The following is a 27094-nucleotide window of genomic DNA, read 5'->3' as shown; positions in this document are numbered from 1 at the left end:
CCCTCTGGTGATCTCATTTATGGTATGTGTTTGTGTGTTTGTGTCTGTGTTGGGTCTGTATTTTGGTGTTTTGTTTGTTTTTTATCACAGCAGCAGCCAACATAAACAAAGAAATCAGTAAACAAAATAATTTCACATGCATTCCATGAAAGTAAGTGGAATCAGGGAGAGAGTTTGTAGATTAAAATTCTGATGAGGTAGGGGGAAGAAAGCTCACTTTGTGGAGTTAGTGGCTGAGCTCATATTCAATGGATGGATGAAGAGATATGTTATGCAAAGTATAGGGAAAGAGGCAACTCAAGTAGGGAGAACAGCAAATTAAGGTGGGAAACATCTTGAAATCTTCAAGAGACAGAAGAGCAATGAGTTTATTTGAAACAAAGTGAGCTAAGGATGGTGCAGGCAGTGCAGTTTGAGACAACATTGGCAACATAAGGCAAAGGCCAAAGCAGATAAGGTCTTTCATATCACTTTTCTAACTGGAAGATAATTGCTTTACAATATTCTGTTGGTTTCTGTCATGCAACAAAGTAAATAAGTCATAATTATATATATATATATAATATATATATATATATTATTATACATATATAATTTTATCAGAGAATGCAATGGCACCCAACTCCAGTGTTCTTGCCTGGAAAATCCCATGGACAGAGGAGTCTGGTGGGCTGCAGTCCATGGGGTCGCTAAGAGTCAGACACAACTGAGTGACTTCACTGTGACTCTTCACTTTTATTCACTGGAAAAGGAAATGGCAACCCACCCCACTGTTCTTGCCTGGAGAATCCCAAGGATGGGGGAGCCTGGTGGGCTGCTGTCTATGGGGTCACACAGAGTCGGACATGAATGAAGTGACTTAGCAGGAATCAGTTCAGTTCAGTTCAGTCACTCAAGCGTGTCTGACTCTTTGCGACCCTATGAATTGCGGCACGCCAGGCCTCCCTGTCCATCACCATCTCCCGGAGTTCACTCAGACTCACATCCATCAAGTCAGTGATGCCATCCAGCCATCTCATCCTCTGTCGTCCCCTTCTCCTCCTGCCCCCAATCCTTCCCAGCATCAGAGTCTTTTCCAATGAGTCAACTCTTTGCATGAGGTGGCCAAAGTACTGGAGTTTCAGCTTCAGGATCATTCCTTCCAAAGAAATCCCAGGGCTGATCTCTTTCAGAATGGACTGGTTGGATCTCCAGGCAGTCCAAGGGACTCTCAAGAGTCTTCTCCAACACCACAGTTCAAAAGCATCAATTCTTCGGTGCTCAGCCTTCTTCACAGTCCAACTCTCACATCCATATGTGACCACAGGAAAAACCATAGCTTTGACTAGATGGACCTTTGTTGGCAAAGTAATGTCTCTGCTTTTGAATATGCTATCTCGGTTGGTCATAACTTTTCTTCCAAGGAGTAAGCGTCTTTTAATTTCATGGCTGCAGTCACCATCTGCAGTGATTTTGGAGCTCCCCCCCAAAAAAGTCTGACACTGTTTCCACTGTTTCCCCGTCTGTTTCCCATGAAGTGATGGGACCAGATGCTATGATCTTCATTTTCTGAATGTTGAGTTTTAAACAAACTTTTTCACTCTCCACTTTCACTTTCATCAAGAGGCTTTTTAGTTCTTCTTCACCTTCTGCCCTAAGAGTGATGTCATCTGCATATCTGAGGTTATTGATATTTCTCCCGGCAATCTTGATTCCAGCTTGTGCTTCTTCCAGCCCAGCATTTCTCATGATGTACTCTGCATAGAATTTAAATAAGCAGGGTGACAATATACAGCCTTGACATACTCCTTTTCCTATTTTGAACCTGTCTGTTGTTCCATATATATAAACTATATATAAACCCTGAATATTCATTAGAAGGACTGATACTGAAGCTAAAGCTCCAATACTTTGGTCACCTGATGCGAAGAGTCAACTCATTGGAAAAGATGCTGATACTGGAAAAGATTGAAACCCTGAATATTCATTGGAAAGACTGATACTGAAGCTAAAGCTTCAATGCTTTGGTTACTCGAAGGGTCAATTCATTGGAAAAGATCCTGATACTGGGAAAGATTGAAGGCAGGAGAAGAAGAGGGAGACAGAGAATGAGATGGTTGAATGGCATCACTGACTCAGTGGACATGAATTTGAGCAAACTCAGGGAGAAAGTGAATGACAGGGAAGCCTGGCATACTGCAGTCCATGGAGTCACAAAGAGTTGGACACAATTTAGCAACTGAACAACACAAGATATATCATATACATCATATATATATGATATATATATCCATATATATCCTTTATCTATCGAATCTTGAAAGGAGTTGATTTCATTCTGAGATAGAGAGAAAAGCATTTAATTTTTAAGATATGATTTGATTTGGGGAAAGGAAGCTATGAATGTTGAATGGAAGATGGATTATAGGAACACAGGAGTTGAGAGATAAAAGGGTGTGAAGGCTAATACAACAATTTCAGTGATGGATCACAGAGCCATGATCACTCTGTAATGAAAGAGACTACAGGTGACATGCTAGATGGTGTGTGTGGGTCAAGAATGATGAGCCAAGGTATTGTTTATGTTTTAAAAATAGGAGATTACTAGAGAAATTTAGTATGCTGATAGAAGTAATCAAGCAGAGAAAAAATAATGATGCAGAAGAGAGGAGATTTAACTAAGGGAATCAATCCTTTTGATGAATGTCCCTTATGACCACAACATAGCTACCACTTCCATAGGACTGAAAGGGTGGGTAGTAAAACTTTTATCAAAGTATGATACAACCTCAGAATAAAAACAAGAGGCTCTCAGTGAGCAGGAGCTAAACATGAGGCTCAAGGGGGACAGAACAGAGAGTGAAATGGAATAGTGCCAAAAAGGTAGCAAAAGCTTCAGCTTCTCTGCAGTTTCTGTGGAGTGATGACAACAGAATTAGCCAACTTTAATGGAGTCATGCTAACAAAAGGATTTTATTCCAGCAAGAAAACTTCAGCACATCTGCCCCTTAGAAGCTTCTGATCACCCCACAAAAGTTTTCCTCCATCCAGCAGACTCCAGCAGCCCTGACTCTTTCACTTCCTTGTGGAAACGAACAGAGACACCATTCTCTCTAATGTACATTTAGTAGGAGCTCCCTAAGTCAACCCTGTTTGACTAATTGAGAATCAACACAAGAAGATCTAGATAAAGAAAAGAAGGTTCCCAATATCTCAATGTTTACTAATTATTAGATGATGTTAAAATCAGACCGGAATCAAATCTTGATTTTCAGTGGATGACACAGCAAATTAACATATGGCTAAAGGAAGAATCCCAGGGATGGAGGAGCCTGGTGGGCTGCCGTCTATGGGATCGCACAGAGTGAAGTGACTTAGCAGCAGCAGCAGCAAAACAACAGTTAGAACTGGACATGGAACAACAGACTGGTTCCAAATAGGAAAAGGAGTACGTCAAGGCTGTATATTGTCACCCTGCTTATTTAACTTCTATTCAGAGTACATCATGAGAAATGCTGGGCTGGAAGAAGCACAAGCTTGAATCAAGATTGCTGGGAGAAATATCAATCACCTCAAATATGCAGATGACACCACCCTTATGGCAGAAAGTGAAGAAGAACTAAAAAGCCTCTTGATGAAAGTAAAATAGGAGAGTGAAAACGTTGGCTTAAAGCTCAACATTCAGAAAACGAAGATCATGTCATCTGGTCCCATCACTTCATGGGAAATAGATGGAGAAACAGTGGAAACAGTGTCAGATTTTATTTTGGGGGTCTCCAAAATCACTGCAGATGGTGATTGCAGCCATGAAATTAAAAGACGCTTACCCCTTGGAAGAAAAGTTATGACCAACCGAGATAGCATATTCAAAAGCAGACACATTACTTTGCCGACTAAGGTCCGTCTGATCAAGGCTATGGTTTTTCCAGTGGTCATGTATGGATGTGAGAGTTGGACTGTGAAGAAGGCTGAGCACCGAAGAATTGATGCTTTTGAACTGTGGTGTTGGAGAAGACTCTTTAGAGTCCCTTGGACTGCAAGGAGATCCAACCAGTCCATTCTGAAGGAGATCAACCCTGGGATTTCTTTGGAAGGAATAATGCTGAGGCTGAAGCTCCAGTACTTTGGCCACCTCATGCGAAGAGTTGACTCATTGGAAAAGACTTTGATGCTGGGAAGAATTGGGGGCAAGAGGAGAAGGAGACAACAGAGGATGAGATGGCTGAATGGCATCACTGACTCAATGGACGCGAGTCTGAATGAATTCTGGGAGTTGGTGATGGACAGGGAGGCCTGGCATGCTGCGATTCATGGGGTCGCAGAGTCGGACATGACTGAGCAACTGAACAGAACTGAACTGAATGCACCTGTAAAGGAATAGACTGTGTTGACCCTGCTGATTTGAATATCACTTAGATGAAAATTTCAGGATCACACAGACTTGGCTAAAATTGTCTTCCAGATGATCTGTAGTTATGCAGTACAAATATGAGTTTTTCAAAAAGTACATTTGAGGCCTTATAGTTTAAGGTATTCCTTTCATGTCACATACCCATAAAATATTATTTTAAGTGTGTGACATTCTAGAGTGAAGCAAAGAAAAGTTGCCTACAATGCTTTTGGAACACTCATATATTACTCTAGCTTTTCCCATAGTCACATTATTTTACTTCCTGATATGTGAGGCACATCACGCAAGACTAATCACCACGACCAGTGATTTGCCCTCCAGTGTCCTCCGACCATAAACTATTTTATGTATCTAATTCAATAAAACTGTCTTTGGCTCCCTGATGAACGACTGCATTGTAAAATGAATTATTCTTAAACATTTGCCAAACTAGCTGTTCCTATGGGCATCCATGACTACATTATGGAGACTGATGTATCATGGAAATAATTCAGAACAGAGAAATGACTAGAAATGAGTGGACTCATTGCTTTAAATGCAAATGATTCAGCCTTTTCACTTTGTCCTGTACTTTCTTGGTTGCACCAAGGAGCAGAGGGAAATGCTTTGAAGTAATCACATGACAGTTATGAAAAATCAGTGTCACTGTGGTGGACATGGCTTGGCTTCCCAATAACTTCCAGCCCCATGTTCTCTGGTGGTGTCCCACAAGCAAATATTCAAAAGCCATGTAGCTTTTGTGGCAGCCACAAGGGTCATGTAAGCTAGTTATAATCAATGAGGCATAAAGAGATGCCCCCTGGGGAGTTTTGTGAAAGGATTCACCTTTCTGATAAAAGAGAGAAGCTCTTATCCAGGTTTTTTGATATACCCTAAATGCTTCAACCATTTATTTTATTAGGAAATTTGTGATTCATTCAGGATTATCTGAAACACAGAGCACAACTAAATTGTTTCATCTAATACAAAAATTTTTCAGACTCAGAAAGAATTGCAATTAAGCCTTAACTATGAAGAAGGAAATGGCAACCCATTGCAGTATTCTTGCCTGGAAAATCCAATGGACAGAGGAGCCTGGCAAGCTACAGTCCACGGGATCACAAAGAGTTGGACACACCTGAGAGACTAACACACACACACATGCCATGTACATTCTCTTCTATTTCAAACATATTTCTTAAACCATGTATATATGAATTTTGTTGTCTTTGTTCAATTGCTAAGTCAAGTCCGAGTCTTTGTGATTCTGTGGACTGCAGCACACCAGGCTTCCTTGTCTTTCACTATCTCCTAGAGTTTGTTCAGATTCATGTCCATTGAGTCTTTTGCCCTCAGTCTTTCCCAGCTTCAGGGTCTTTTCCAATGAGTTGACTCCTTGTATCAGGTGGCCAAATTATTGGAACTTCAGTTTCTACATCAGTTCTTTCAATTAATATGGATAGGCTCCTCTGTCCATTGAATTCTCTAGACAAGAATACTGGAATGGGTAGCCATTCCCTTGTCCAGGGTATCTACCCGACCCAGGGATCAAACCTGGTTCTCTTGCATTGCATGCAGATTATTTACCATCTGAGAGACCAGGGAAGCCTGTATATTAATTTTCACCAATAGAGATTCATATTCTTTTTATTTTTAATGTATTAATAAAATAAATTGCATAGATAGATTTATCAAATTTGAGAATTCTTCATATTTATAAAAAGAATCTTTACTTGATTGGGGTGTATTATTTATAAATATGGACATATGATCAGCTTCTTAATATTTAAAAATAATTATTTATATTTTAAATGATGTGGTGTTACCTTTGTTCAATTTTGTTTTGAAATCAGGTCAAAGATGAAATTTGAAGTTTTTCACAGTTTCCTGTGCTCTGAGAAAACTTAAAGAACCTGGAAGGTCTAATTTTCTTGAAGATATTATAAAAATGATCAATAAAACCACCTTGGCCTTATATATCTTTACTGCTTCTTAAAACATCCCTCATAAACATTATCAAAATAATAAAATCAATAATCAATTATGTGTTCTTGTCTTGCTCAAATTTTCAGTATTATATGGTACTTTTTTTGCCACTTCCTTCATGAAAAATTATCTTTCCTTAAATAATATGGCTAACAGAGGTCCATATAGTCAAAGCTATGGTTTCTCCAGTAGTCATGTGTGGATGTGAGATTTGGACCATAAACAAGGCTGAGCACTGAAGAACAGATGCCTTTGAACTGTGGTGTTGGAGAAGACTCTTGAGAATCCCTTGGACTTCAATGAGATCAAACCAGTCAATCCTAAATGAAATCAACTCTGAATATTCATTACAAGGACAGATGCTGAAACTGAAGCTCCAATATTTTGGCCACCACATGGGAAGAGTAGACCCACTGGAAAAGATGGGAAAGATTAAGAAAGACTGATGCTGGGAAAGATTGAGGGCAGGAGGAGAAGGGGATGACAGAAGATGAGATGGCTAGATTGCATTACCAACTGAATGGACATGATTCTGAGCAAAGTCCAGGAAATAGTGAAGGACAGAGAAGCATGTCATGCTTCAGTCCATGGGGGTTCCAAAGAGTCAGACATGACTTAGCAACTGAACAACAATTTAAAAACTCTTTATTATGCTTCAATGTTTTTTCTATTTCTTTGTATGCTGGGTAATTTTTGATGTTACCTGCATTAGTTTTTGAATTAGCCATAATCAAGTTCCACAAACTCAATTGCTTAAAACAATAGAAATGCATTCTGTACAGTTCTGTAGAAGTCTAAAATCAAGTTGTTATCCGGATTATGCTTCCTCTGATACTCTAAAGGGTACCTGCTTCATCTCTCCCAGCTTCTGATAACCCCAGGTATTTTGGCATGTGGCAAAATAACTTCAGTCACTTCCCATTTCTTCACCTGCCCATCTTCCTTCCACATGTTTCCATATGCCTAAAATTTCGTCATCTTCTGTCAGTCATTGGATTTGGGCCCACCTCAATGATCACATTTTATGTGATTATTTCCTGATTATTTCTACAAAGACTATTTTCAAGTAAGGTCATACTCATAGGTATTGGGGTTAGGACTTGAATGCATCTTTTGGTGGAATGCAGCTCAATGTATAACAAAGGTGGGACTTGTGAACTTTACAATGTTGGGTGCTAGATTTTTATTTTGGCATTGAGTTTCATTTTAAGATGTAGTAAAATAGCTTAAGGTCAGTTGTATCTCACCAAATACTGATTTTAACTTTGTTATTTGGACCATGCAGCCTCTAGCCTTAGGCTAATTTGACCCCACTATTGATGCAATAGATTTCTGAATGCTGGTTTTTATTGTGTGTATGTGTGTGTGTGTGTGTGTGTGTGTGTGTGTGAATTTTGAGGCTTTTCACTCTGGCCATAAACATGAACCAGACTCAAGGAATTATTCCATCCAAACCTTTCTGGTGGATTTTTCTACACCTCTATAATTTCCTCTCACATATATGCTAATAAGAGCTCAGATGAAGAGAGGAATTCTCTTCTAGAGCTCTGGAACTTTCTGGGAAACTCTTTTCTCTTCAGTACTCTGTCTTTAGATTTCTGGCTGCTTTGGCCTCTTGAACTCTGAGCTTTATTTCTCCAATTGAAGAAGACCACAGAGTTCAGTTTGATTCACCTCCTTATGCTTTGGCTCAGCAATTCATTCTGCCATTAAGCTGGGGCATTTGTAAAGCTCAGAATTATTTTCCTGCTTTTCTGAATGACTGTTCTGCTATTGTTTTCCCAATGTCTGAAAGCATTGTTTCATATATTTTATCTACTGTTTTAGTTGTGTATGGTAGAAAGGTAAATGTGGCCTTGTTACTAACTCATAGGTGGAAACAGAAAGCATGTAACTAATCAGGAACCTATGAGGCCTTCCCAGAAGAGACCCTCACCCATGTCTTCTGCCTGCCTTTTTGTTTGTAGAAAACTTTAGTCAAAGAATAAATCTAATCATAGAAGTGAGAAAATGCAGAAAGAAAGGAAAACAGTCAAGCAAGACAAAATAGTAATACTTTAGTCATTAAACAAAGTCAAAGACATTTAGTTCTTCCTCAAGGGCTCTTGGGCTTCCCAGGTGGCACTAGTGATAAAGAACTTGCCTACCAATGCAGGAGATTCAGGGAATGCCTGTTCAATCCCTTGGTGAAGAAGATCCCCTGAAGGAGGGCATGGCAACCCATTCCAATATTCTAACCTGGAGATTTGCATGGATAGAGGAGACTGAAGGACTAGAGTCCACAGGACAGCAAAGAGTTAAACAGGACTGAAGCAACTTAGCACACACACTAGGACTTTAGAGAACATTCTGAGCCATGTTCTTTGAACTGTTTCGCATATACTAAAAGCCTCACCAGGTAGAAGTTAACTGTATGCTGTCCACAGCATGCAGATTCCACAATAGAACTAGGTTGATTATGCTGATCCCTCATTACCTCACCACCAGCCAATCAGAAAAATGTTCAAGAGCTGATCACACTCTCTTTGAATAAAACTCCTCAGTACCTCCTCCAGGGTGGAACACACAGTCCTGAGGGCATTAGCCCACTGTAGGCCCCTTTGTTTGGGCAAGCAATAAAACTATTTCTTTCCACTTCAACCAAAACTCTGTCTCTGAGATTTAATCTAGCCCTGGCGTACAGGGGCCAAATTTTGGCCACAGGCATCAAGTGAAGTTTGGACTATTCTAAATTAAAGAGTTCTCTCTAATATGATTTTAAACCAAAATGTGAGAATTCATATTTATTTTTAATATCATTCCAAGAGAAAGGGAATGCACTAAAAAAGGAAAAGAGAGAAAGGAAGAAGATCTGCTAGAAGCACATTGTTATGGCCCAGGCTGGATATGAAATCACTTGGACCAGGTTTGCTTCAGAAGAGATAGTGAAAGTGGTGGTTTGGAGATATAATTGGAGATGAATCACACAGATCCTGCTAGATGGTTTGATGCCAAGTAAAAGAAAATAGGAGAAATCAAATGTAATTTATACATTTTTGCTAAGAAACTGGTGAATGATGATGCTTCCTTGGTGGTGTCAGTGGCAAAGAATCTGCCTGCCAACGCAGGAGATGCAAGAAATGAAGGTTCAGTCCCTGATTCCAAGATCCTCTGGAGGAGGAAATGGCAACCCACCATTTGGACACGATTGAGCATGTGTATGTTGTGTTGATTAACTGAGGTAGAAAAAGTAGTAGATAAAAAACAGTGGTAGGTAGAGAACTGTGAGAAGAGTTGGTATTTTATTATATGCAATATCTTCTGCCAATTGGAAAGTTGAACCTATGCATTTTACTTTGATCAATTTTGCATTTACTTTTACTGCTATTACTCATTTTTTTCTATTCTCTATTTTTCTTTGTCAATTTTTATCCTTTATTGCCTTTTGTAATTTTTTTTCTTTTTTCCTTCTAATATTTTTGAAATTTTCTTTTATTTATACTCCACTAGAGTTTAATCCCTTAAAGTTATGTTCTCTTATCACCATGAAAAATTAATCAATACCTACAGCTGGTAGAGAATTTTCTAAAACACAATCTGACCATGTTGGGCTCAACATAGAATTCTTCAGCAGTCTCTAGTATTTCAGGATAAAACACATTCTTACAATTTATCTTATGTCAGAGCTTTGCTTCTTACAAATTTTATTCACTCTGCCTTCTGCAAAAACAGAAGCTTCCTGTTACTTTTATGAAGTCCCCATACTAGGTTGGTGTATTTTCTTTCTTTCTTTCTTTCTTTCTTTTTTTTTTACACCTTGTCACTGTAGCAAAAGTTTCACTTTCAGTTAATAAGGTTTTCTGAGTCAATGAGAGGAAAAACCCATGTGACTCAGTTGATAGCAAATCAAGTACTTTGGAATTCCATGATAAATGCTTTCCTGAATATGAAATGATGAGAGCATTTTATGCAAAATATTTTTCTGAATGTCAACAATTAGGCATGTGTGTGTTTGCTCAGTAATGTCTGACTCTCGGCAATCCCTTGGACTATAGCCTACCAGACTCCTCTATCCATAGGATTACCAGGTTGCTGCTGCTGCTGCTGCTGCTGCTGCTGCTGCTAAGTCACTTCAGTCGTGTCCGACCTGTGCAACCCCATAGACGGCAGCCCACCAGGCTCCTCCGTCCCTGCGATTCTCCAGGCAAGAACACTGGAGTGGGTTGCCATTTCCTTCTCCAATGCATGAAAGTGAAAAGTGAAAGTGAAAGTGAAAGTGAAGTCGCTCAGTCGTGTCCAACTCTTTGTGACCCCATGGACTGCAGCCTACCAGGCTCCTCCATCCATGGGATTTTCCATGCAAAAGTACTGGAGTGGGGTGCCATTGCCTTCTCCTCAGGGTATATTCCTGACCCAGGAATTGAACCTGCATCTCCTGCATTGAAGGCAGATTCCTTACTATCTGTGCCACCAGGGAAGCCCTTGTTCATGCATAAAATACAATTTATATGTGAAATGACTCAAGTGCATATCTCTCTGGTTACTTTCTCTGCCTCTCTTCTCCAGGGCCCACTATTCTTTTTCGCAGGAATTATTCTTCCCGTGTATGGAGTTTTCCCATACAGAGCAGTCCCAGAAATGGGATATAAAGCAAAATGTCCTGGGTACAATAGGGAGAACAATATTTTGGTTGTTTTACATTTGGTTGCTTGTCTTTAAAATGAATGAGTTTGCCCAAGTTATTGGGTTCCCCAGGTAGCACTGAAGTAAAGAATCCACCTACAATGCAGGAGATGTGGATTCAATCCTGGTTTGGGAAGATCCCTTGCAGAAGGAAATGACAACCTACTCCAGTATTATTGCCTAGGAAATCCCATGGACAGAGGAGTCTTGTAGTCTACAGTCCATGGGGTCACAAAACAGTCAGACATAATTTAGTGACTGAAACAACAGTGGAGTAATAATTGGTATTTCAGTTCAGTTCAGTCGCTCAGTCGTGTCCAACTCTTTGCAACCCCATGAATCGCAGCACGCCAGGCATCCTTGTTTATTACCAACTCTCGGAGTTCACTCAAACTCAAGTCCAACAAGTCGGTGATGCCATCCAGCCATTTCATCCTCTGTTGTCCCCTTTTCCTCCTGCCCCCAATCCCTACCAGTATCAGTCTTTTCCAATGAGTCAACTCTTCACATCTGGTGGCCAAAGTACTGGAGTTTCAGCTTTAGCATCATTCCTTCCAAAGAAATCCCAGGGTTGATCTCCTTCAGAATGGACTGGTTGGATCTCCTTGCAGTCCAAGGGACTCTCAAGAGTCTTCTCCAACACCACAGTTCAAAAGCTCCAATTCTTCAGCACTCAGCTTTCTTCCCAGTCCAACTCACATCCATACATGACCACTGGAAAAAACACAGCCTTAACCAGACAGGCTTTTGTTGGCAAAGTAATGTCTCTGCTTTTCAATATGCTGTCTAGGTTGATCATAACTTCCCTTCCAAGGAGTAAGCATCTTTGAATTTCATGGCTGCAGTCACCATCTGCAGTGATTTTGGAACATAAAAAAATAAAGTCTGACACTGTTTCCACTGTTTCCCCTTACATACCCTATATTTTAAACCAACATATCTATTGTGGTTATGTATCTCTATTTCAACATTATTGTCACTTTGTGAATGACATGTAGCTTTTTAGTTCACAAGCCTTCAAATCAAAAAGTAACCATACTTGAGAAGTTGTATACTCACAGAATTCTACTGAAGAACCTTATCCGTACCAGGAGCACATTCAAATGACATTGAATTCAAATTAGTTGTTTGGAGTGGGTGAGTTTGGCACAGAGGAAAAAATCACTGTTGATGGAGAGTATAGTATGACAGGATGTATTTTTTAAAGAAGGCTACAACAGTACTTCTTATTCTTTAAGCTTTTTTTTTGTATGACTTGCTAATTTCATCCTTAAAAAGTGGAGTCTTGAAACTGACAAGCTTTGAGATTGCTTGAACAAATAGGACACAGCAGGTATTATACTGTGTCTACTGAGGCATATCTCTGTTATGGACTGAGTTGTATCCCTGCTCCCAAAATGGTATGCTGAAGTCCTAATCCACAGTAAATCAAAGTGTGAACTTATTTGGATATAGAGTATTTAAAGATATAATGAAGTTAAAGTAAAGTTAGGTGTTTATAGCCGATAATACAGAGTGAAGTAAGCCAGAAAGAAAAACACCAATACAGTATACTAACACATATATATGGAATTTAGAAAGATGGTAATGATGACCCTGTATGCGAGACAGCAAAAGAGACACAGATGTGTAGAAAAGACTTTTGGACTCTGAGGGAGAGGGAGAGGGTGGGATGATTTGAGAGAATGGCATTGAAACATGTATACTATCATGTAAGAAACGAAGTGCCAGTCTATGTTCGATACAGGACACAGGATGCTTGGGGCTGGTGCACGGGGATGATTCAGAGAGATGATAAGGGGTGGGAGGTGGGAGGGGGGATCATGATTGGGAACTGATGTACACCCATGGTGGATTCATGTCAATGTATGGCAAAACCAACACAGTATTGTAAAGTAAGTTCAGTTCAGTTCAGTTGCTCAGTCGTGTCAGACTCTTAGCGACCCCATGAATCGCAGCACGCCAGGCCTCCCTGTCCATCACCATCTCCCAGAGTTCACGCAGACTCACGTCCATCGACTCCGTGATGCCATTCAGCCATCTCATCCTCTGTCTTCCCCTTCTCCTCCTGCCCCCAATCCCTCCCAGCATCAGAGACTTTTCCAATGAGTCAACTCTTCGCATGAGGTGACCAAAGAACTGGAGCTTCACCTTTAGCATCATTCCTTCCAAAGAAATCCCAGGGTTGATCTCCTTCAGAATGGACTGGTTGGATCTCCTTGCAGTCCAAGGGACTCTAAAGAGTCTTCTCCAACACCACAGTTCAAAAGCATCAATTCTTCGGTGCTCAGCCTTCTTCACAGTCCAACTCTCACATCCATACATGACCACAGGAAAAACCATAGCCTTGACTAGACGGACCTTAGTCGGCAAAGTAATGTCTCTGCTTTAGAATATGCTATCTAGGTTGGTCATAACTTTTCTTCCAAGTAGTAAGCATCTTTTAATTTCATGGCTGCAGTCACCATCTGCAGTGATTTTCGAGCCCAGAAAAATAAAGTCTGACACTGTTTCCACTGTTTCCCCATCTATTTCCCATGAAGTGATGGGACAGGATGCCATGACTTTAGTTTTCTGAATGTTGAGCTTTAAGCCAACTTTTTCACTCTCCTCTTTCACTTTCATCAAGAGACTTTTTAACTGCTTTTCACTTTATGCCATAAGGGTGGTGTCATTTGCATATCTGAGGTGATTGATATTTCTCCTGGCAATCTTGATTCCAGCTTGTGCTTCTTCCAGTCCAGCGTTTCTCATGATGTACTCTGCATAGAAGTTAAATAAGCAGGGTGACAATATACAGCCTTGACTTACTCCTTTTCCTATTTGGAAACAGTCTGTTGTTCCATGTCCACTTCTAACTGTTTTTTCCTGACCTGCATATAGATTTCTCAAGAGGCAGTTTAGATGGTCTGATATTCCCATTTCTTTCAGAATTTTCCACAGTTTATTGTGATCCACACAGTCAAAGGCTTTGACATAGTCAATAAAGCAGAAATAGATGTTTTTCTGGAACTCTCTTGCTTTTTCCATGATCCAGCAGATGTTGGTAATTTGATCTCTGGTTCCTCTGCTTCTTCTAAAGCCAGCTTGAACATCAGGGAGTTATTGGTTCACGTATTGCTGAAGTCTGGCTTGGAGAATTATGAGCATTACTTTACTAGCATGTGAGATGAGTGCAATTGTGCGGTAGTTTGAGCATTCTTTGGCATTGCCTTTCTTTGGAATTGGAATAAAAACTGACCTTTTCCAGTCCTGTGGCCACTGCTGAGTTTTCCAAACTTGCTGGCATATTGAGTGCAGCACTTTCACAGCATCATCTTTCAGGATTTGAAACAGCTCAACTGGAATTCCATCACCTCCACTAGCTTTATTCGTAGTGATGCTTTCTAAGGCCCACTTGACTTCACAATCCAAGATGTCTGGCTCTACATTAGTGATCACATCACCATGATTATCTGGGTCATGAAGATCATTTCTGTACAGTTCTTTTGTGTATTCTTGCCACCTCTTCTTAATATCTTCTGCTTCTGTTAGGTCCATACCATTTCTGTCCTTTATTGAGCCCATTTTTGCATGAAATGTTCCCTTGGCATCTCTAATTTTCTTCAAGAGATCTCTAGTCTTTCCCATTCAGTTGTTTTCCTCTATTTCTTTACGTTGATTGCTGAGAAAGGCTTTCTTATCTCTTCTTGCTATTCTTTGGAACTCTGCATTCAGATGCTTATATCGTTCCTTTTCTCCTTTGCTTTTTGCCTCTCTTCTTTTCACAGCTATTTGTAAGGCCTCCCAAGACAGCCATTTTGCTTTTTTGTATTTTTTTTCCCCCCATGGGGATGTTCTTGATCCCTGTCTCTTGTACAGTGTCACAAACCTCATTCCATAGTTCATCAGGCATTCTATCTATCAGATCTAGACCCTTAAATCTATTTTTCACTTCCAGTGTATAATCATAAGGGATTTGATTTAGGTCATACCTGAAGGGTCTAGTGGTTTTCCCTATTTTCTCCAATTTAAGTCTGAATTTGGCAATAAGGAGTTCATGATCTGAGCCACAGTCAGCTCCTGGTCTTGTTTTTGTTGACTGTATACAGCTTCTCCATCTTTGGCTGAAAAGAATATAATCAGTCTGATTTCGGTGTTGACCATCTGGTGATGTCCATGCGTAGAGTCTTCTCTTGTGTTGTTGGAAGAGGGTTTTTGCTATGACTACTGCATTCTCTTTGCAAAATTCTATTAATCTTTGCCCTGCTTCATTCCACTTTCCAAGGCCAAATTTGCCTGTTACTCCAGGTGTTTCTTGACATCCTACTTTTGCATTCCAGTCCCCTATAATGAAAAGGACATCTTTTTTTGGTGTTAGTTTTAAAAGATCTTGTAGGTCTTCATAGAACCCTTCAACTTCAGCTTCTTCAGCGTTACTGGTTGGGGCATAGACTTGGATTACTGTGATATTGAATGGTTTGCCTTGGAGACGAACAGAGATCATTCTGTCGTTTTTGAGATTGCATCCAAGTACTGCAGTTCAGACTCTTTTGTTGACCATGATGGCTACTCCATTTCTTCTGAGGGATTCCTGCCCGCAGTAGTAGATGTAATGGTCATCTGAGTTAAATTCACCCATTTCAGTCCATTTTAGTTCACTGATTCCTAGAATGTCGACGTTCACTCTTGCCATCTCTTGTTTGACCACTTCCACTTTGCCTTGATTCATGGACCTGACATTCCTATGCAATATTGCTCTTTACAGCATTGGACCTTGCTTCTATCACCAGTCACATCAGCAACTGGGTATTGTTTTTTGCTTTGGCTCCATCCCTTCATTCTTTCTGGAGTTTTTCTACACTGATCTCCAGTAGCATATTGGGCACCTAATGACCTGGGGATTTCCTCTTTTGGTATCCTATCATTTTGCCTTTTCATACTATTCATGGGGTTCTCAAGGCAAGAATACTGAAGTGGCTTGCCATTCCCTTCTCCAGTTGACCACATTCTGTCAGACCTCTCCACCATGACCCGCCCATCTTGGGTTGCCCTGCAGGCATGGCTTGGTTTCATTGCCAAGAGGAGCTACCCCATGTCCGAGATCAGGGGCAGCGGCCTAGAGTGCCAGGTTGCGACGGCGCAGGAACGGCGGAGAGGAGCTACCCTGAGTCTAAGGTTAGTGACGGTAGCTGAGAGGAGCTATCCCACGTCCGAGGCCAGTGGCGGCCGGGAGGAGACACCCCGCGTCCGAGATCAGGGGCGGCCAGGAGAAACCACAAGCCACCTCGCGCCCAAGGCCAGGGGTGGTGACCTTGAGGAGCCACTCCGAGCCCGAGGCCAGGGGCGGCAGCTGGGAGGAGCCACCCATGCCCGAAGCCAGGGCCGGCGGCCGGGAGGAGCAACCCAAGGAGTAGTGGCTGCGCAGGCACAGGAGGGCCCTAGAGGAGCCATCCCACGTTGAAGGTCAGGAACGGTGGCGGTAAGGAGATACCCCTCGTCCAAGGTAAGGAGCAGCAGCTGTGCTTTGCTGGAGCAGCCGTGAAGAGCTACCCCACGCCAAGGTAAGAGAAACCCAAGTAAGATGGTAAGTGTTGCAAGAGGGCATCAGAGGGCAGACACACTGAAACCATTTTAAAGTAAAATAAAGTAAAAATAAAAATTAAAAAAAAAAGTTAGGTGTTTATAAAATTGGACTGGGTCCTTTTACAGAGAAAATGAAGACACAGAGGCAAGTAATAGGAAAGGAAGTTGCTACAAAGATGGAAGACTGGCATGATGCATCTACAAGCCAATGGATGCTGGAGGCTTCTAGGGGCTAGTCACAAAACAGCACCTTCAGGTGGGGCCTTGGTATTGCTCAAAATGTGGTTTTGTATTTCTAGTCTCAGAACTAGGGGAAAATAAGTTTCCATTGCTTTAAGCCACCCAGTCTTTGGTACTTTATTGCAGCAACAATAGGAAACTAAGACAAGCCCTTATTTTGATTAAATGTCTCTGTGTTCTCTCTCTTGATATGTTTATTTTGGGGATCTTGCCTCTCAAGGTAGCATTTGCTTTGAGAAGTTCAAGTCATATGAAAAGGCCACATGAAGGTATTTGAGTTAAAATCTCCAGACAGACTTCCTAATGACAGTCATGTGAATGAGCCCTCTTAGATTTTTGCAACAGTTGATCCTAAAGATAAACTACAGTTCAGTTCAGTTCAGTCATTCAGTCATGTCTGACTATTTGCGACCCCATGAATCACAGCACGCCAGGCCTCCCTGTCCATCACCAACTCCCAGAGTTCACTCAGACTCACGTCCATCAAGTCAGTGATGCCACCTCACCCTCTGTCGTCCCCCTTTCCTCCTGCCCCCAATCCCTCCCAGCATCAGAGTCTTTTCCAATGAGTCAACTCTTTGCATGAGGTGGCCAAAGTACTGGAGTTTCAGCTTTAACATCATTCCTTCCAAAGAAATCCCAGGGCTGATCTCCTTCAGAATGGACTGGTTGGATCTCCTTGCAGTCCAAGGGACTCTCAAGAGTCTTCTCCAACACCACAGTTCAAAAGCATCAGTTCTTCGGTGCTCAGCCTTCTTCACAATCCAACTCTCACATCTATACATGACTACTGGAAAAACCATAGTCTTGACTAGACGGACCTTTGTTGGCAAAGTAATGTCTCTGCTTTTGAATATACTGTCTAGGTTGGTCATAACTTTTCTTCCAAGGAGTAAGTGACTTTTAATTTCATGGCTGCAGTCACCATCTGCAGTGACTTTTGAACCCCAAAAAATAAAGTCTGACACTGTTTCTCCATCTATTTCCCACTAAGTGATGGGACCGGATGCCATGTTAGCACCTGAGTATGACTGAATAAGAGATTCCTAGTGAGAACTAGAGAACAAATTGCCAACATTCGCTACATCATAGAGAAATGAAGGGAATTCCAGAAAAACATTGACCTCTGTTTCATCGACTACACTAAAGCCTTTGACTGTGTGGATCATAACAAACAGTGGAAAGCTCTGAAAGAGATGGGAATACAAGACCATGTTATTTGTCTCCTAAGAAACCTGTATGTGGGTAAGAAGCAATAGTTAGAACCCTATATGCAACAACTGACTGGTTCAAGATTGAGAAATGTGTATAACAAGGCTGTCTGCTGTCACCTTGTTTGTTTAATCTATATGCTGAGCACATAATGAGAAATGCTGGGCTGGATGAGTTCAAACTGGAAAAATATCAACAACCTCAAATATGCAGATGATACCACTGTAATGTTAGAAAGCAAAAAGGAACTAAAGAGCCGCTTGATGAGGGTGAAGGAGGAGAGTGAAAGAGTCACCTTAAGACTAAATATTCAAAAAACTAAGATCATCACATTCAGCCCCAATACTTCATGACAAATAGAAGGGAAAAAGTGGAAGTAGTGACAGATTTCCTCTCCTTGGGCTCTAAAATCACTGCAGGTGGTAACTGCAGCCATGATATCAGAAGATGATTGTGTCTTGGCAGGAAATCTATGACAAACCTAGACAGTGTGTTGAAAAGCAGAATTACTCTGCTGACCAAGGTCAGTATAGTCAAGGCTATGGGCTTCCCTGGTGGCTCAGAGGCTAAAGCATCTGCCTGGAATGTGGGAGACCCAGGTTCATTCCCTGAGTTGGGACAATCCCCTGGAGAAGAAAATGGCACCCCACTCCAGTACTCCTGCCTGGAGAATCCCATGGAGGGAAGAGCCTGGTAGGCTACAGTCCATGGGGTCGCAAAGAGTCGGACACGACTGAGTGACTTCACTTTCACTTTCATGGTCTTCCCAGTTGTCACATACGGTTGTGAGAGTTGGACTGTAAAGAAGGCAGAGTGCCAATGAATTGATACTTTCAAACTGTGATGTTGGAGAAGACTTTTGATTCCCTTGGACAGCAGAGAGATCAAACCAGTCAATCTTAAGGGAAATCAACCCAGAATACTCATTGGAAGGACTAATGTTGAAGCTGCAGCTCCAGTATTTTGATGCAAACAGCTGACTCATTGGAAAGTCCCTGATGCTGGGAAAGATTGAAAGCAAAGGTGAAGAGGGCATCAGAGGATGAGATGGCTGGTTGGCATCACCAATGCAATGGACATGAACTTGAGCAAACTTCAGCAGTTGGTGAGGGACAAGGAGGCCTGGTGTGCTGCAGTCCATGGGTCACAATAAGTTGGACATGACTGGGCAACTGAACAACAACAGTGAGAACCACTCAACTAAGCTTAGTCAACCTGAAGCACCCTGATATGTGATAATAAATTTTTATTTAAGACACTAATTCTTAGAGTAGTTTATTAGGAAGGAATAAATAATAAGAATTGCAAGCTCTTATTCAATAACAAGAATTGAAAATGTTAACCTTCAAAAATATTCTCAACTCTAGCTTTAAATACAATGATATACAATGAAATATCTGGGTACTATTGTTTATCAACACAAATATGTTAGATTCTATGTGTATGGTAAGAAAGAATTTTTCCAGATCACATGTTGTCCATGTGGAAAATTTAAAAGGATCAAAAACAATAAAAAAAATTCTAAGGAGTAAAAAGTCATTGGAACAAAGTAACAAGATAAATTGTTAATATACAAAAATCAGTCACTTTCCTGTATATCAACAATGAACAAATAAAATAAACATATAACATATTTAGATTACCACTTACAAAAGTTAAATACTTGGGTATACATCTAGCAAAATATGTACAAGATTCATATGAGGAAAACTACAACACTTTAATGAATTAAGTCAAAGAGGAAATAAGTAGAGAAAGAGCCCGTGTTCATGAACAGGAAAATCCAATGTTGTCAAGATGTCAGTTCTTTCCAAATTAATCCATCTATTCAGTGCAATCAAAATCAAAATTTGAGCAAGTTATTTTATGAATTTTGCTAAAATGAATCTAAAGTTAATATGGAGAGTCAAAAAGATCCAGGAACACCAACTAAATATTAAAGAAAAGAACAAAGCTGGAGGACTGATGCTACCTAAGTTCAGTTCAGTTCAGTTCAGTTCAGTTCACTCGCTCAGTCATGTCCGACTCTTTGTGACCCCATGGACTGCAGCACAACAGGCATTCCTGTCCATAACCAACTCCCAGAGTTTATTCAAACACATGCCCATTGAGTCAGTGATGCCATCCAATAATCTCATCCTCTGTCATCCCCTTCTCCTCCCACCTTGAATCTTTCCCAGAATCAGGGTCTTTTCAAGTGAGTCAGTTCTTTGTATCAGGTGGCCAAAGCATTGGAGTTTCAGCTTCAGCATCAGTCCTTCCAATGAATATTCAGGACTGATTTCCTTTAGGATAGACGCTGGGAGGGATTGGGGGCAGGAGGAGAAGGGGATGACCGAGGATGAGATGGCTGGATGGTATCACTGACTCAATGGATGCGACTCAGTGAACTCCCGGAATTGGTGATGGACAGGGAGGCCTGGCGTGCTGCGATTCATGGGGTCGCAGAGTCGGACACGACTGAGCGACTGAACTGAACTGAGACTGGTTGGATCTCCTTGCAGTCCAAGGGACTCTCAAGAGTCTTCTCCAACACCACAGTTCAAAAGCATTAATTCTTTGGCACTCATCTTTCTTTATAGTCCAACTCTCACATCCATACATGACTACTGGATAAACGATAGCTTTGACTAGATGGACCTTTGTTGGCAAAGTAATGTCTCTGCTTTTTAATATGCTGCCTAGGTTGGTCATAACTTTTCTTCCAAGGAGCAAGCATCTTTTAATTTCATGGCTGCAATCACCATCTGCAGTGATATTACAGCCCCCCAAAATAAAGTCTGTCACTGTTTACACTGTTTCCCAATCTATTGCCATGAAGTGATGGGACTGGATGCCATGATCTTAGTTTTCTGACTGTTGAGCTTTAAGCCAACTTTTTCAGTCTCCTTTTTCACTTTCATCAAGAGGCTTTTTAGTTCTTCGCTTTCTGCCATAAGGGTGGTGTCATCTGCATATCTAAAGTTACCAATATTTCTCCGAGCATCTTGATTCCAGCTTGTGCTTCATCCAGTCTGCATTTCACCTGATGCACTTTGCATGTAAGTTAAATAAGCAGGGTGACAATATGCAGCCTTGGCATACACCTTTCCTGGTTTGGAACCAGTCTGTTGTTCCATGTCCAGTTCTAACTGTTGCTTCTTGATTGCATACAGATTTTTCAGGAGGCAAGTCAAGTGGTCAGATATTCCCATCTCTTTCAGAATTTTCCATGGTTTATTGTGATCTACACAGTCAAGGGCTTTGGCGTAGTCAGTAAGTAGAAGTAGATGTTTTTCTAGAACTCTTTTGCTTTTTCAATGACCCAGCAGACGCTGGCAGTTTGATATCTGGATCCTATGCCTTTTCTAAATACAGCTCAAACTTCTGGAGACTTTCTAAAGTTATAGTAATCAAGACACTGTTGTATTGGTGAAAGAATAAATCAGTGGAACAGGGTAGAATTGAACATATCTAGTCAACTAATTTTTGACAAAGGATCAAATGAAATAAAGCAAAGATACTCTTTTTAATATTTTTAATAAATGGTGCTAGAACAACTGCACATCCCCATGAAAAAAAAGAGAAAAAGACTGAACCTATACACAGGCCTCAATCCCTTCACAAAAACTGAATTAAATGCATCATTGACCTAAACATAAGATACAAAAGTATAACATTCATAGAAGATAACAGAGGAGAAAATGTAGATGATCTTTAATATGATGATGTCTTTTTAGATATAACACCAAAGACATGATTCATAAAAGAAATTATTGATAAGCTGGACTTAATTAAAATAGAAATTCTGCTTTGCTAAAGACAATATCAAGAGAATTAGAAAGCAAGTCATAGACTAGGAGAAAATATTTTCAAAGATAGATCTGTTACCTAAAATAAACAAAAACTCACTCAACAATAAGAAAGTTAACAACCAATTAAAATCGGATGAAATCTTAAAATATACCTCACCAAAGATATACAGGTGGTAAATAGACATCTTAAAAATGTTCCCCATCCTATGTCACCACGGAAATGTCAATTAAAGCAACAGTGAGATACCACTCCATATCCTTTAGAATGGCCAAAATATGGAATGCTGACAACATTAAGTGCTGGTAAAGATTTGGAACAACAGACATTTTCATATGTTCCTTTTGGTAATACAAAATTATATAGACATTTTGGATAACAATTTAGAGGTTGCATACAAAACTACGTATATTCTTACCATATGATCCAGCAACCTCTCTCTTTGGTTTTACCCAAGGATGTTGAAAACTTACATACAAAATTCTGTACATAAGGTGATTTTTGACCCAACCTTCTCCTTTCCTCACTTTCAGGACTCCTGGCATCAAACTCAACACATTATCTTCAATGCCTCTTGGCATGATTTCATCCTTTTCTCTGTTCATAGTCTTCCTTTGATCTAAAGGACTTTTAGGGTAGTAAAAATACTTTGTATAACATTATAATGATGAATACCTCATTATACTTTGGTCCAAAACAATAGAATGTACAACCCCAAGAGTGAACCATAATGGAAACTATGGAAAAAATTTTTTTAACTTTTTATTTTATATTGGAGTACAGCTAATTAATAATGTGCTAATTTTAGGTGTACAGCAAAGGGGTTCTATTATACATATATATGCATCTATTCTTTTTCAAATTATTTTCCCATTTAAGTTAATACATAATATTGAGCAGAGTTCTCTGTGCTATGCAGTAGGTCCTTGTTGGTTATGCATTTGAATAATACCATTCCAGAAGCTATGGGCTTTGGGTGATAGTGATATATCCTAGGTTCTTCCTTAGTAAAATGCATACCATTCTAATGAGTGTTGTTGATAATGGGAGAGGATATGCATGTGTGGACACAGGAGGTGTATGAAGAAGGTCTATATCTCCCCCTCAAATTTTTTTTATAAACCAAAAACTCCTCTAAAATAATAGTTTCTACAAAATAATATTTCCTAACTTTCACCAAAGACAGTTCAACAGGATTTTCAATTACTTGCACTTTAACTGTTGCTTTGATTACTGGATATCGAAGTGTGGCTAGCAAGAATAGATAAATAATTACCAAACAAGGCAGCAATAATTACAATGAAATCATTTCTCCAGAAAAAAAAGAAAAGTATTATAATGTCTATAAAAGCATCTAGCATGATTACACTTGTCACTTGGCTGCTTTTCATCATGTTACTATCTGACTAAATCAGTTTAATACCATGATCAGACCCATAACTTAATTTTTGTATGTTAACTTAACAGGTCTTCTTTCCTTGTTGCTAGATTCTTGTCAAAAAAATGCCCATTAGCTGCAGCACACATGAGCCTGCCTTGCCCAATTTGCTCAGCTTAATTTTCCTTTGGACTAAAATTACCATTGCTTCATTTACAGTAACCAATATTTTCCAACACACCTGCAGTGAGTTATTGGTCCACCAGAGATAAAAGGACACAGTGAGTCACTGTCTCTTTTATTAAGGGAAAATAATTAAAGCACTCAGATACTTGTTTTCAAAAGTACAAACCTGAATGGCAAATGAGAAATTTTATTTTTTCTGTGCCTGGAGCTAATCTCAAGCTCTAAAGTAGTTTACTTCCCATGAATCTCCATCATACACTTTCCATTTCAGAAAACTGAAAGAATAATCTCCAATTTCATGCAGTGATTTTTCAAACTAATATAAAAAGTACTACAATCCTTGTATTTTACATAGTGATTTAATTTATTATATAAAAGTATAAGATTTTTAACATAGAATAACATAATATAAAAATGTACCTGCATGGATAATTTTATTTACATTGATTCCTCTGAATTAAATATTTATTTGCCCTCCAATGTCTGATTACCCAAATAATATTTATTATCAACATCAAATCCTAGACTGTAATTTTTAATGAGGCTCTTTTTATTCCTCATTCAACACACTAAGATGAATCTCACTATCTACTGAACACCAGTTGGTGTTTATCACCTATTTTGTAGCTTTTGTGCATTTATTATGACTTTTAATTATTGATTTACAGTAGTAAATTCACATAAATTCTATTTATTTGGGATCTTAGTACTGAATTGAGTTTAGATTTCTAATCTCATACATCTGTCACAGTTTCAATAAATTTTTATTGAGTGACTGACAGGTTGTGAGGATAAACCTCTGTGAAAAGCATTGTCAATACGTCAGCAATAGCAAAAACACCAACAAAGTAGAACTTGAATGCTCCTTGGGATAAATAGTAGGCAGATGAAAGAAGCTAAACAGGGACTAGTAGAAGTAAAACAAGGTTCAAAGCATCCTAACAGTAGAAACGCACCAAACGTCTGTTCACAGAAGAATGATGAGCAATCATAATATATTTATACAATGGACTACTACACAGGGATTTAAAAAGAATGAACTGCTGATGCATGTGCTTTCCTGGTGGATCAGTGGTGAAAGAATCCATCCGCCATTGCAGGAGACACACGTTCTATCCCTGATTCAGGAAGATCTCCTGGAGAAGAAAATGGCAGCCCACTCCAGTATTGCTTGGGAAATCCTATGGACAGAGAAGCCTGGCGGCTACAGTCCATTGGGTTGCAAAAGAGTCAGACAGGACTTGGTGACTAAACAGCAACAACAAGAAGTAATGCATACAATAACATGAAGAGTTCTCAAAAACATTTTCAGGGAAGGAAATCAGACACATGAAAATGTACATACTGTATGCTTACAGTTTTATAAAGTTCCACAAGAGGTAAACCAAATTAATAGTGGTAGAATCAGGAAACTGTTCCTAGCTTGGGGGCAGTTTAATGAAGCAAAATTAAAAGATTTTTAAGGCTAAATTGCTATATCCACAATTATAGTGGGAGACTTTAACACAGGCAGAGAAAAAGTATTGTCTATAGAAGTTTTATAAAATAAAAATAAGTATAATCTAATAGATGTATACTAACCCTCAAAGCAACAACTATATAATAGCATTCTATTGATGCTCACATGTAAAATAGTTGCAAAAACTGACCACACAAATTCCATATGAGAAATCTCAAAATTCTCAAATTATGTATCATATTATATTTATATTTGAAATATATGTCAAATTAAATGTATATCAAATTGTGTATCAAACTATACTACATAAAACATGTTTTCTTAATATAATATATATAGTTAGAACCAACAGTTAAAAGACAATTTATATATATATATATATATATATATATTTGACAGTTTATTTTTTTTATTTATTTTATTTTACTTTACAATATTGTATTGGTTTTGCCATACATCAACATAAATCTGCCACGGGTGTACATGTGTTCCCAATCTAGAACCCCACCCCACCTCCCTCCCCATACCATCTCTCTGGGTCATCCCAGTGCACCAGCCCCAAGCATCCTGTATCCTGCATCGAACCTAGACTGGCGATTTGTTTCCTATATCTAAATAATTTAAGATTTCTTAAAATTTCTAACTTTAAATCAAATTTATTGTTTAACTTACAGACTATAAGTGTGATCTTTCCAATAAATATATTTTTGATTTGGGAAGATCACACTTATAGTCTGTAAGTTAAATAAATTTGATTTAAAGTTAGAAATTTTAAGAAATCTTAAATTATTTAGAAATAGTGACAATGAAATCTGCATATCAAAATTGGGGGTATTTAGAACATCAAAGGGGCTTCCTTGGTGGTCCAGCTGGTAAAGAATCCACCTGCAATGCAGGAGACTCTGGTTCAATTCCTGGGTCAGGAAGTTCCCCTAGAGAACGGATAGGCTACCCACTCTAATATTCTTGGGCTTCCCTTGTGGCTCAGATGGTAAAGAATTCTCCCACAATGCAGAAGACTTGGGTTTGGTCTCTGGATTGGGAAGACCCCCTAGAGGAAGGCATGGCAACCCACTCCAATATTCTTGCCTGGAGAATCCCCATGGACAGAGGAATCTGGTGGGCTAGAGTTCATGGGGTCACAAAGAGCTGGAACATGACTCAGTGACTAAGCACAGCACAGAACACCAAATCTATCAACCCTGAATACTCATTGGAATGATTGATACTGAAGCTGAAGCTACAGTGTTTTGGTCATCTGATGCAAAGAGCGGACTCATTGGAAAAGTCCCTTCTGCTTGGAAAGATTGAAGGCAGAAGAGATGATCAGAGGAAGAGATGGCTGGATGGCGTCATCAATGCAATGGGTATAAACTTGGGCAAACTTAGGGAGATGGTGAGGGACAGGGAGGCCTGGCGTACTCTAGCCCATTGAGATCACAGAGAGTTGGACATGACTGAGCAACTGAACACACACATACAGTACACCAAAAGGGCTTTCCTAGTGGAGCTACTGGTATAGAACCCACCTGCCAAGTCAGGAGACATTAGAAATGCAGGTTCAGTTTCTGGATCAGGAAGATCCCCTGGAAAAAGATATGGCAACCTACTCCAGTATTCTTGCTTGGAGAATCCCATGGACTGAGGAGCCTGGAGGGCTACAGTCCATAGGGTTGCAAAGAGTCAGACACAACTGATTTGACTTAGCATACAGGCACATTCCTTGGAAGCCTAGAAGTTTAACTATGACCTCCCATTTTCCCATCAGTTAAAACAAATTCACTTTTACTTGATAATTTTACTCAGACCTAACAAGGAGTCTCCATCTTTCTATAGTGTGGTATCACTCAGAAAGAAAATTAATTTGTCACCCTTTAAAAACAAAGATGAGCATTTAAAAACACAGACATACACACTGAAGAAAAAAAGTTAAACATTTTAAAATTTTAAAAAAAGAAAAAGCTTTGTCATAGGGCTTTATTTTTAGAAACAAAACTGAAACATCTGACTATTTGTACACAGTAGGGGCCTCGTATTTCTTGTACCTATTTTATTGAACTAACAGCTATATTTTTTCCCCTAAGGGAAACGGAGTTCAGGACACTTCACTTGTTAAAAGACACATTTATTTGAATAGAAAAAAAAAATAAAAATAAAAACCAAAACAGAGACAGGGAAGCAGGGAAAGTCAGCAAGCTCCTAAATGATTAGCTTCAAACTTGAAAATATTCTGATTAGGTTTCAT

This window comes from Oryx dammah, unplaced genomic scaffold, assembly GCF_014754425.2.
Source record: "Oryx dammah isolate SB20612 unplaced genomic scaffold, SCBI_Odam_1.1 HiC_scaffold_25, whole genome shotgun sequence".
Taxonomy (NCBI): Eukaryota; Metazoa; Chordata; class Mammalia; order Artiodactyla; family Bovidae; genus Oryx; species Oryx dammah.
This window is presented reverse-complemented; position numbering follows the sequence as displayed.